Source organism: Miscanthus floridulus, chromosome 16 (assembly GCF_019320115.1).
Source record: "Miscanthus floridulus cultivar M001 chromosome 16, ASM1932011v1, whole genome shotgun sequence".
NCBI classification, from domain to species: Eukaryota; Viridiplantae; Streptophyta; class Magnoliopsida; order Poales; family Poaceae; genus Miscanthus; species Miscanthus floridulus.
The window spans coordinates 33,217,886-33,227,936 of NC_089595.1; the positions used below are offsets into that span (position 1 = coordinate 33,217,886).

Here is a 10,051-nt window from a genome sequence, read left to right on the forward strand (position 1 = left end):
TCGACGAACCTGTCACTGCCGCAGCCGCTGGTCGTCTCTTCAGCGTCGGCGGCCACCCCTCCCCTGCCCGCCTCCCCCTCCCCTACCCCTCCATCTCCCGACGGTGCGACCACTACCCCGCGACAGCGTGACCGCGTCCGTCCCGCCGGAACACGCCGCGTCTTCCGTTTCTAGCTAGGGGCTCGCGGCCGGCGTGGACACGCTCAAGGACTCCATCAGAGGCCGCTACGAGTCTAGATGCGGCAGCTCTGCGGACCGGTGGCCAACTCCTCATGCTTCCACCCCCGCGCGACCGCCAGCCCACCGTCTTCTCTTAGGTCGGTCACTTCCTCCCTGCTTCTTCGACCCCTTCACACACTAAACCCTACTACCCCCTCTGAGGCCCCCCGGCTTCTCTGTGTTTCCACTCTTGCAGCGTCGGCACCAAGGTCTTCGTCGGGCTCCGGGCGCAGATCAAGCTCGGTGAGATTCAACTGAAACTTGTTTAAATTTTTGGTGGATCCGTCTTCTGTGTTTGATTTTGGTTTCCGGGTTGAGGATGGTGAGCAGGGTCGTCGGAATCGTCGTGCCCGAATGTCAGCGCTGGGTTCTACACTGCCGTCAACCCGAGGATCTCTCTGGGGTGAGTGTGCGTAGATCCCTAATTGCTATCTGTGCTTGTGTAGACCTTTTGTTGTTGCCTAGGTGTATGTCTGCGCTGTTGGTATTTGGATGTTATACCGTCTTAACCTTAGGCTAATGGGATTTGACACTTACATGGATGCTGGCTGAGCTGTGATGAGCTCGCTCACTGCATTATATGGGTGGTGGTGGTATTGTTGACGATGGATACTGAAACAGATGAGTTTTGTTTCCAAACTAAGATGACATCATGAACCCCTCTATCAGATTGTCAGTTAACAATTGGAGAAATTGCTTGTTGTGCCTCTTCTAACAGTAGTGGATATTTTAGATAGCAATATGGCATTTGAGTAGCCAAAAAAACACAGAATGATCCTGATGTGGTTTGTTGGGCACATTTCTCATCTCAGTATTATGCAAATATACCCTTGATAGGTTGTCAAACAAGAAGGCGACCAGAGCCCGCATTTCAATGATGCCTATTGGTACTCCACGGGTGCCTTACAGAACACCTGGTGAAGGAACCTGGCAATGGCTTGACATATGGAATGCTCTGGTAAACCCAATAACACTGACTATATGCTTCCTTGGGCTGATGTAACTATGTTTCTTTGTTGTGCATGGATAAGTAATTTGTGCAGTACCGTTAGCGGATTATCTTCATTGGGGACAATATAGATGAAGAATTCAGCAACCAAGTGTTGGCAAGCATGCTGTATCTTGACATCATTGATAATTCCAAAAAGATAATGTTATACATTAATGGGCCAGGTGGAGATGTAAGGACCTCAGAATACTATTATTGTACTTGTGTTGGTCTCCATTTATTTTACTGTTACACCTTTCCATTTCTTTTTTTTAAGGCGAGCCTATGATTCTCTGACCTTCTACCTACTGCACTATCAATCATCAAGGCATAAATTGTGAATAGTTGATTTTGCATATTATAGATATCTTGTTTTGATGCTTTTAAAATATTCATATAAATAATAAAAAGAAGTCCATGAAAATCAGATTGTCCTAAGATACTCATGTTACATTCGAATCCAAACTTACCCTGGTGTTGCAGCTTGCTTCGTGTATGGCACTATATGATACCATGCTAAGTCTAAAAAGTCCAATTGGTACGCACTGCTTGGGCTTTGCTTTCAACCTGGCAGGATTTATTCTTGCAGCTGGTGAAAAGGTATTACTATTTAGTATTGTCTTCCTATTGACCATATGTGGCTTTAATATGCTCAAGTATAATGCCTATTTCTGTTGTTCTGTATGTATTGTTATTAAGGGTTCACGTACTGGTATGCCTCTATGCCGGCTTTCACTTCAGATACCTGCTGGAGCAGCTCAAGGGCAGGTTTGTAAACTTAACTGTTCAATATGGGAAATGCCTACATTTTACTAGTCTTGATTTATTGGACCTTTATCTGCAGGCTGATGATATAGAAAATGAAGCAAACGAGCTTATTCGTATCAAGAACTATCTCTATGGCAAACTCGCTAGAGCACACAGGTCATTCTGTCGAGAAGGTAAGGAAAGTCTGATTACATGATCTTCTTTCTCATCCCATTGGTGGTAAATGATGGTTTGGTTTGCTCTAGCCTGTGGTATCTCATGATGAAGTCCCATAGAGGATCATGTATTATAATTTTTCCACTTGTCTTTCGTAACTTCAGTTCAAGCATCCCTTTCTTCTCAAACATTTACTTCTTTGCAGATCCATGAGGACCTCTCTAGGGTGAAGCGTTTCGACGCTGAAGGGGCTCTTGAATATGGGATTATTGACCGTATTATCAGGCCTTCTAGGAATCAAGAAATAGGGCTCCACTGCCCAAAGGAGGGATATGCGAAACCTAGGACTTGGCTAATAGATGCTATCCTATTGTATCAGATTTTTGTGTGCTGGACTGGGGCTACTCCAAACTTCAACTTGCGGTTTCAGACTCTAGGACTTAATAATAGATAACAAGAGATAAGCAGGAAGGCTGGCTGAAGTAGGATGTAGCAGCTCTTCCTTCCATTGCATCATATGTATCGAGAAATGCAGCACATGGTACTTTGGTGCGAGAATGTCCTTGTTGGAGAGCAATGTAACTGTCCGAAGCTTTATGCATAGGTATTTTGTTGGTGTGCAGTGTTTAGTATGCTTTTGCTAACTGTCAGTATTATATTGCTGGGTTTGTTGATGAAAGCAGCAAAGAAAAAGACCAGAGGGCACTAGCCTCTAGGCGTCTCGTGCGCTACTTTTGTACCATCAATCAGGTGCCCATGTTTTGGATGGGGACTACAGTTACATGCAGGAGTACCACCACTACTCTTTTCCAGGTTATATGTGAGTTTTCTATAATGATATATCAGGTGCACATGTTTGGTGTATCTTCATATCAATGTGATAGCAGGCTGTTGGGGAGAAGAGGTAGCTTTCAATGGAGCAGCAGCCACTGGTGGTGACCAGCCACCTTACATACTGTGCATAAACGTGCCGAATGTTTCTTCATCAAAGAAGAAACCGATGCTCCGGAAAGGATGCCCATTGGGAGGCGAAAGGAATGCTACCAGCCCAGCAGGAAGTCAAGATGCACCAGCACATTGCACTCACCGCTCAGCCTGCTTTGACATGGTTTCAATTTGCAAAGATGCTGCATATGCTAGTGCTACTGCTGACGAAACAGAAGAAAATGTGCAACAACTCCAGATGTGACAGTCCAACGGACATGACCAGGTCTCCTGGCCGTTGCTACTCACCAAATTGGTATAATGGCAGCCCACCGCCTCCCTGTGTGTCCAGACTCCAGACATGAACTCATTCCGGTGTATTATAACTGCAGGAATTTTACAATTTTGCTCGAGCTTCGACTTGATGACTGGACGGAAATTGAGTAACTAGACAAATGCCTTCTTTTTTTGTCTTTAGAAGAACACAACACATATATCTCAAATTAAAGTAACTCATTTTTTAAGTTAAGTTATTTCAAAATTGACTAAAATTTATACAAGAAAGTACTAATGTTTGTGATATCAAATAAGTATTATTAGAATTATCATGAAGTATATTTTTGTATTATGCCTACTTTTGTGCCATAATGTTGGCATTCTTTTCTATAATGAATTTGGTCAAAGTGAAATTGGTGGGACAAACCCAGAACAACAGTTATTTTGGGATGAAGTGAGTATGCCATATATGTATTACCGGAGACCCCTAATTTGGTGAAAATGAAATTAGAAAGACAATATAAAGCAAACCCCTAAATTTGCATCTAAACGGCCCATATATGTCATTATGAAAAGACAACATAAAGTAACCCCTAAATTTATTTCTAATTACACATCCGTTCTAAATTGTAAGTTCTTCATGGCTTTCTAGATACATAACTTTTACTATGTATCTAGACATATTAGATATCTAGGTGTGTAATAAAAGCTAAGTATCTATAAAAATCAAAACGACTTATAATTTGAAATGGATGGAGTAACTAATAATAAAGTGTAGGATGTAGAGTCTATTTTCAATAAAACACAAAAAAAGATTTTTGGATAAAAAGTTAGTATAACCAATAGAGTTAAAACATAGTAACTAACGTAATCAACATTCCTATTGGGCTACAAACCTACAACAAGAGCTAATCTATCTGACAACTGGAGAAAGTCAATCGCAACTGGATACAGATTATAGAGTATCTATATGTGCATTGTTAGAGATGCTCACACTTGGTCTCCAAGTCGGACTGGTGTTATCAGATTATCAGCCCTATAGGGATGGCGATGGACACAGACATATATACGACAACCACCCCGAGCCCAAGGGAGAGCTCAACACCATGCATGGGCATCTTCACCCTATTCGTTTGATCGTTTCTGTGGCTTATAAGCTGACTGATGCTGTTTTGTTGTGAGATAAAAACATTATATCATGGCTAATAAACGTGGCTGATACGATCAGGCGAACTGAGTGCTTATTTTTCCTTTTGTTGACCCATGGGCTGTGTTAGAAAATGGATATAAAGAGCGTGAAGATAAGCAATTTTTTGATTGGTTGTACTAAATTATCCACAAACATTTAGGCCCCGTTCGGTTTGCTGAAATTTGGCTGAAAGTGGGTGGAAAACACTGTCCTGGATGAAATGTTGTGGGATAAAATACTGTTTCGGTTGAAAAAAGAAGTCGAACAAGCCAGATTTAAGGTAAGCCGAACGGGGCCTTAATGTGTTTGTCTTCGGTTCTCGTTTCTGAGCCAAGGATTTTGGCATGGGGGCTCCAGCTTTCCTTAGAATCTGAACTGGGACCGGAGTGACCGGTGACCGCCCAGCTTCATTGCTTCAGCTCCTGCAAGGAGAAGAAACTGGGATTCAATGCAAAAAACAATAGGAGGGTGGTTTGCATCGGACCTAAAAACCCGGCTGAAGAGCAGAGGCCGTGCGTTGTCCACATCTGGCTGTGCAGCCGACCGTCAGAGCGCAGGAGCGGATAAGCGCACAGTTTGTTACCTCGCCGACTGCGGCAGCTCGCACCCTGCCACGACAGCGGTCCCACCTCCCGCCTTTCCTCCCGCTCCCTTCTCCATGCATGGCAGCAGCACGAGCAACACAATCGTATATGCACAGCAAATAGAGCAAGGCAAGCACGCGCGCAGACAACCACCACCTTTACCACGCATGCACCTTGTTACCTTTAACCACGCTAACTAGTCGCCCTCCATTTGCATGCACCATGCAAAGTTAGCACGTAGGCACAAGCAAAGGCCTCAGCAGCATGCACGCGGTTCATGCTTGCATGCGTGCCAACCATCATGCTACGAGCTACCGGCCATGCATGCCGAGCATCCACCCCCCCGCTACACGCCGCACCGCCCAGCTACAGCGTCGTCCCATCTCCCTGTGCAGCCATGGCGCCACACGACACCATTAATGGCGAGAACCTAAGCACCGGTGGCACAGCTCCTCCCCAGCCGCAGGTAGCGAAGTATCAACTTAAAAAGAATGGAGTTGACCAAATTTGAACTAACTTTTTCAATGTCTTGGAAGCGTAAACCGTGTCTGTAAGATTTTGTATGGTCCTGACAAAGTAGAAGGGAATTCCTGAGGTTCACATCATGCTATGTCTGGCCACGTCTTTAAAACCACACCATCTATCTTATTGATTAAATTTAAAATTATCTGACATATTGAAAAGTGAGAATTATATTCATTTTAGGATGGAGAGAGTACTTAGGTGTTAACACTTGAAATTATCCACAAATAAAGTTTTATAGTCCGCTAAAAGCACGGTAAAGACCCGGCAAAAAAAGCACGGTAAAGATGAAGCAATAAATGGTGGTCCCCGGAGAATTTATACAAGGAGTGCAATAGGCTGAACGTGCAAAGTATATAAAACAAGATGGCGAGTGCCTCCCTAAGCTATCTAGAAATTCGCTCAGTAAATTTGAAAGCACTGAACATCTTCACCTACGCAGGGTGGGTCGAAAGCAGGTGGACACATTTAATGCCTCCTCTCTATGCTACCATCACATAAAAACAAGTAGGGCAGGTGGACACATTTAATGCCTCTCCTCCTTACCATTAGATAAAAACAATTCCCCGACCATGCAGGAACATTTGTACTTACACATGCATCCATGCATCTAAGAGACGGCTTGGGTTGCGTGCACGTTGCTCCCGAGGTGGTCAGTGGTTAGGGTTGGTCGACATTAGTACGGCTCCCTACCCAGTGCAGGTTCAACTTCCCAGTCGTGCAACGTCCCATCATCCCTTAGCACCTCCGTGTCCACCTCACCATGGCAAACATCAGGGCGATCACTGCGGACTACGGTCGAAGATCCGCTGCCTTCCTTGCACCGCTCGTGTTCCCAACACTACCAGCAGCACCATCGTCATAAATGAGGAAATAAAGCTTCAGAACCTATTTCTAAACTAAAACTTAACAACAAATTCGTTTCCAAAAAGTTAGGACACTGCATGTGAAGTTATATAAGTAGCCCTATTACTATGGTTATGTATCCAGGATAGATGGCACTCTGCTGACTTAGGTAGGCTTAATCAAATTCTCTATAGGTATACTGACCCTGAGCATAGTTCGATAGTATCGACTAGCTACATGGAGAGATCGGTATGCCAAAAATCTAAGAACGGTTGCTCTATATGTTGGCAACAGTAGAAGAATGTATAGGACGTGCATTCATGCATATACTGTTTATGCATTGTAGTGCCCGTATTGCTTGCAGATACGTCATCCATAGGTGTCACGAGTGGCGTATGGTGCACGACTGACTCATTCCTGTTCTAAAGTTAATGCTAAATTGTGGCTTTGTGCTTCGCGTCGCCTGTGGTTCACGCATGCCGTGACCCGCGTCTCCCCACACTCTTTTTCTGGGCTCTTGTCGGAACCTTGTCTTGCAGCCGTATTAGTCATTAATGGCCTCGAACATCGCTCGCCTTGAAAGCGCGAAAAAATCGGTTGATTCATTTATAGTGATCTCGTGCTGGAACCTTGGTGTACCACGATAGGACTATTGACCGCTCTGCCTTTATAAGTAGGGTCTGGCTTAGCTATTGGTACCATCACCCGGTGCACTTTAGCTCACCTAGCTTTTCCTTTTGAGCTAGCTTTTCGCTCAGTCCTTCCTTACAACCACCGCCAGCGTTGGCAGGAGCCTGGGTTAGTAGTTACTGCCTGAACACCGAGGGTTTTCCCAAGATCCTGTATGCCACCCTACAAAAGGTCGGAGTCAAAGATCGTCCCGAATATGAGGGTCGTGAGTATGTAAAGTATGGCACTGAGCGGTGTGAAGTTACCGTCTACATTGGGAAGAGTGAAGAGTTGCCCAACATCACTGAAGCCTAGAATGTGACCGCAACCGGGTTTAGCTTCATCGACACCTACCGGGTTGTGGCCCACAAAGCCTTGCGGTACCTTTGTCAGGTCTATGAAGAGCCCATTGCCCATACCCCCATGAGGTTCTTTCCACCTTTAGAAAAGAATCGATGGGCATGGAGGGCTCGCATGGAGGCTTTGCAAGGGCGGGATGCGCAAGAAGATAGTCCTACCATGGTGCACTTGACCACGTATCTGCTTGCTCTGGATGAGCAGTATGACCGGGAAGCCTCAGAGCTAAGGAAGTGCCTTCGGCGAGCCAAGGAAGCCGAGATCTTCTCCAGGATGCTCTAGGTGCAACTTGCCGAAGCGCATGCCAGTGCGACAGCTGCTGAGAGTCGGGAGACTGCCATGTCGAAAGCTCTGAAGGAGGCTGAAGATCAACATGCCTATCAGTTGGGAGAGGCCTACCTTGTCACCAGGGCCAAGCGGAGGACGCTGGCTGTTGAACGGTAGGATCCCTTGATCGTGGAGGGGATCCCTATCCACCCGCCAGCAAGAAGGAGAACTAGTGTTGCAGTACCGCCAGCACCTCCACCCTCGGAAGTGTCAGAAGTAGAACCCTTGATTCCTCTCACTCAGCCATTGCCAAGAGAGGAGGCAGATCCATAGCCAGGGCGGTAGAAGAATCCACCGAGCCCGGGAATGAAGATGCGTGGTCCAAAGTAGATTAGTTGCCTTGGGATGATGTACCCGTACTTAGTAGTGTCTTTCATCGCTGTCCACCGATATTGTAATCTTTCCATTGTATTTCGTCCGTAGTTGTTGAGGTAGTCCGATCATAGGAAAGATGAACGATGTGTCGAGAATGGGAGACTAAGTGCCTGTATGTTGTACCAACATAAGGATGTTCGGAATATGCATTTTATTTATTTCGCTGTGTTATTGCGTCCATCTACCTTAAGTCTTGTTAGACGTGCTTAGGGTTTTCGAGAGTGATGTTAAGTGGGTTACAAGAGAAATCGCCATTCGGATGCGAGTAGACCAGTCGGGATTGGATAACATAGGACATTATATCGACTAATTATGGATGTCCCAGTAGAACACTTGAATCTCTTTAAATCAAATCCGTTGTTGGATTTGAAGTCCTTGTCCCTTGTTGTGAAACATGGTTGAAATATTTTCTTGAGTTCTAAACATAAAATATATTTTGAAAGCTAATTCAAAAGGAGTTGAAAACAAAAATTTGTTCGGTTTTGATTGAAAGGCTTCCTTTTGAAAAGTAAAACATTTCAAAATGCATAAAAATGAACCATAGAATTCAAAGTTCTGATTCAAGCTAAGCAAGATCTTTTGGAAGCTTAACATATGGATAATAATATTCATTAGAACAGATTAAGAGGAGCAACAAGATCTGACTTGGAATAAGATGGAACAAGAATCTAATTCAAAAGGACTTGGAATAAGATGGAACAGATTAAGAGAAGCAACAAGATCGGACTTGGATTAAGAGAAGCAACATATTAATAGCTTATGGTGCTACGACGAAACTGAGGGCCCCTGTGGAACAACTGCCACATGGTGACGCTGCTCGGCACGCGCTGGTATCAAGGTTATTGACCAAGTGCCTTTACCAAGTTACACCGCCATACCACTTTTGATACAAATATTCGGGTGCTTGAACGGGAAATCCACAACGGGTTGATGCAATAGTTTTCTCACCAAGTAAACAAGAGGAGGTGGTTTCGGAGGAAGCATGTATGTTGCGATCTCACTTCATACAAAGTTTGACGCATATTGTGGACAAGGAAGGGAAGGAAAGAAGAACACTTAGAAAAAGTTAGCCTTGGGTAGTAGGGAGTACTTAGAAAAGCCTTAGTGGATGTCAAGTCCCAAGCACTATGCCCAGCTTGGCCACGCTACGCATGCCGAGTCGTTGTCACCGCGTGCCCCACGGACGCCATCGGTGTTGGGCCCATTAGCACCCTATCCTCGCATGTTCGCGACATCGTGCCGCACTCACCGTCCTTGTGCGCTGTGCGCTCCTCCTTTTCCTGGCCTCCGGTCCGCTCTTGATCCTCGCCCTCATCCCCATACTGGACCCCCTCCCTTCTTTCTTCTTTTGGGGACATGGCCGCCCGCACGCCTCCCTCGTCGAGCGAACCCTCTCTCCTCTCCTTTATTCCCCCCTCCGCTCGCTTACACGGGGAGTGCGCCATGGTCGACTTTATCCCCACAACATGAACCGGCAGTGTATCCCATCCATGCCGTCTCCACTTCCGGTGTGCTGCGCCCCATCTCCGTTCGCCACTATAAGATGCCCTTGGTCCTTGCTCTTCTTCTTCATCGCCATCTCTCTCAAATCCGAAGCAGAGCTACGGGATCTAGTCGTCATTGTGGATCTAGGTTCGTCTGACAGAGGCGATGGTGTAATCTGAGAAGAAGGGATCTGGTTTTCAAAGAAGTTCAAGTCTACCGTTGGTTAGTTTGGTCTTAGGGTTCATGATGTTTGACTTCTCAGTCTCCTGTTTTTGGATCTGTTGGTCATATGCCATGTTTTGGATAATCATTATCTTGTTGTTTCTCCATTGCCCTCATCTATCTCGACTTCTAGATTAAGCCTTG

At 45.4% G+C, this 10,051-nt stretch overlaps 1 pseudogene; it reads left to right on the top strand.

The window, feature by feature from the left end:
• The first annotated feature begins 237 nt into the window (after window positions 1–237).
• On the top strand, window positions 238–2,918 carry LOC136510549 (ATP-dependent Clp protease proteolytic subunit-related protein 2, chloroplastic-like; annotated as a pseudogene).
• Window positions 2,919–10,051: the final 7,133 nt, after the last annotated feature.